This window comes from Octopus sinensis, linkage group LG18 (assembly GCF_006345805.1).
Source record: "Octopus sinensis linkage group LG18, ASM634580v1, whole genome shotgun sequence".
NCBI lineage: Eukaryota > Metazoa > Mollusca > Cephalopoda > Octopoda > Octopodidae > Octopus > Octopus sinensis.
The window spans coordinates 25,450,270-25,453,554 of record NC_043014.1 but is presented as its reverse complement, the minus strand read 5'-3'; positions in this window follow the sequence as shown (position 1 = coordinate 25,453,554).

Below are 3,285 nucleotides of genomic sequence, written 5' to 3'. Positions count from 1 at the left end.
TTAGGAGATTTTTCATAGATTTGGGGCTATCTCTTACTTTTTATGATGGTGTGTGTTTGGAGGATTAAGTTCATTCTGTGGTCATTTTTATAGCCGGGGAATGTTTTGAAGGATGGTGTTGAAAGCTTCATTGTTAAGAGGGTTGTGTGTCAGTGAGCCCTTCTCTTTATAGGTTTAACATGGATTTTAGGTCTCTCATTATTTTCTGCTGACTGTAGAGTTGGGCCTTTTTATAATATGCTGTGTCTTCTAATATGGATAGTACCAGAATGTCAAGAGCACAGGCCAAACAAAAAACAGTCTACATCAAAAGATGGCTCTGCACAGATCCCAGATCAAAATTCTAAAAAACAGAAAAATAGCATTCAGCCAACACATCGACATTTGTGTCAATTACAAAAATCCAAGCTTCAGAATTTTTCCCCTCTATCAATGCAGGTATGATGCAACCTGTAGCCAATTATTTTAGCATTTTCTACCTTGACTTATTTCCCTTATATATATATATATACACACACATACATATGACAGGCTCTTTTCAGTTTCTATCTGCCAAATCCACTCAGAACGCTTTGTTTGGCTCAGAAATATAGTAGAAAACACTTGCCCAAGGTATCATGCAATGGAACTGAATTCCAAACTATGTGATTAGGAAGTGAACATTTTACCAAACAGCCACTTCTGTGCCAGTATGCCTATATTATTTTATCATGGTATTGTGTATTAGAGAAGTAGAAACAAAAATAGGTCTTATATACATCAACAAATCATTTATGAAGAGTATCTAATAGAATATTTTGAGTAACTGATAAAATGCCTGATAATATTTAGTTATATCTCTTTGCATTTTGAGTTCAACTTTGTCTTTCATCCTTCCAGTGTTAATAATGCAAAATACCGTTAAGTATTGATTTCCATTTAATTGATTATATCCTTCTTTCCACAAAGTATAGGGCTTTGTGGATAAGTTAAAAAGACCAATATTTGGTGTATATATTGTGACTTCCAATTCTAGAAGGTCTGATTTTTGTGGTCCATTACCATCATCATCATCATCGTTTAACGTCCGCTTTCCATGCTAGCATGGGTTGGACGATTTTGACTGAGGGCTGGCAAACCAGATGGTTGCACCAGGTTCGAATCTTAATTTGGATGCCCTTCCTAACGTCAACCACTCTAAGAGTGTAGTGGGTGCTTTTTACATGCCACCGGCATGGGGGCCAGTCAGGCGGTACTAGCAACGACCTCGCTCAAATCTTTTTACACATGCCACCAGCACAGGTGCCAGTAAGGCGACTTTGGTAACGATCACACTCGAATGGTGCCCTTTTACATGCCACTGGCATGGAAGCCAGTTGGCTGCTCTGGCAACGATCATGCTCGGATGGTGCTCTTGGCACCCTACTAGCACAGGCACAAGTGCCAGTAAGGCAATGCGGGTAACAATCATACTCGAATGATGCCCTTTAAGTGCCACTGGCACAGAAGCCAGTTAACCGCTCTCTCAATGATCATGCTCGTATGGTACTCTTTGCACCCTGCCAGCATGGATGCCAGTCATCAAATTTGATTTTGATTTTGCTTTTGATTGATTTCAACAGGTCTTTGCAAGCAGAATTTTAGTGTCCAAAGAAGGAAAAGGTTATGCATAAGTGGGCTGGTTACACCCCTGGCATAGGCCATGAGATTATGGTTTCATTCGGCTTGCCGGGTCTTCTCACGCATGGCATATTTCCAAAGGTCTCGGTCACTAGTCATTTCCTTGGTGAGGCCTAAAGTTCGAAGGTCGTGCTTCAACACTTCATCCCAGGTCTTCCTGGGTCTACCTCTTCCACAGGTTCCCTCAACCATAAGGGTGTGACATTTTTTCACACAGCTGTCCTCATCCATTCTTGCCACATGACCATACCAGTGCAGTCGTCTCTCTTGCACATCACATCTGATGCTTCTTAGGTCCAACTTTTCTCTCAAGGTACTTACACTCTGTTGAGTATGCACACTGACATTACACATCCATCGGATTATACTGGCTTCATTCCTTGTGAGCTTACACAGTCACAGCCCATGTTTCACTGCCATGTAGCATGGCTGTAAAATTATCAATATTATACAAATACAAATTCAATCAACTATACACCTCTCATACAAATTTTTGTGAGAAATCAATATCGGATAGAGGTATTGTACTCGTGAATTCAGCTCGGAATGATTAAAGGTACATTTAAAAAATTTTTTTTTTAATATTTTTGATGATTTGATCTAGAGACAGGGTCTGTTTCATAATCTCCATAGGCCATCCAAGACCAGTGAGATCAATGCAGTTGATGTTCTTGAACAGCCACAAGTTGATGAATGCAAGAAACATATGGGCTACAAAGGAATTCCTGAGGGAAGATGAATTGGGAAAGTAGTTTGTACAGAGCCTAGAGATAGGTACAATATGACTGAGGAGAGAAGAGTGAGTTGGATGGGTTTGTGTGGAAATGGCATAATATTAGCCAGTTTCAAGAAGCAGAGATCATTGTAGCAATGATAGAAATGGCAGAGTGAGGAGGTACAGCACTTCCATGGTCCATATGTTCCCACCATGAAGACATGAGCATAAATACAAACTACGTAAGTAAACCAGGCTATAAAGCACAATGGGGAATGATCTTTACAAATCTTGATACATATTTTGTTTCCAGATTTATTCTTTGTAGCATAATGTTTTAAAGTATACAAATGTCTTCCTACTGTAAAACTCTATCATTTTAGTTTTATCATTGTGGATTTTACTTATTACAAAAATTACATTTTCTCTCTTCTTTATGTGTCCTGCTTATAGGTATCATGGACTATATACCACTTAGCATATTACTGGGTTTGTCTTTCTGTAGCCAGCTGATAAGGCCATCTTTTCTCTCTGTCTTACCTGGCAAGTTCTTCCTTTGAATTTCTCTGTTGACATTACTGATGGTCCAGTGATCTTAGTTTATTGCCTCCTTATATTATTAAGAAGTTTTCTGATAGTTTCTTTCTCTTCTTATTGCATTAAAACATATATTCTGCAAGAATTCTTGATTTATCTAGCAAACACAAACAAAAATATGTCTCTTACTTTCATGAAGGATTCAGTTGCAGGAATTAAGTCATATCAGCTTTCTTTGATGTGATGTTGTATTGCTGAAAACTAGATCTTTGAATTCTCTTGTGTCACACTCATGTCAATTTGACAAATGGTCTTCATTTGGATGTGGTCTAAGATGCTTCTGTGTGCAGCAGTAGCACTGATATGTGAGCATC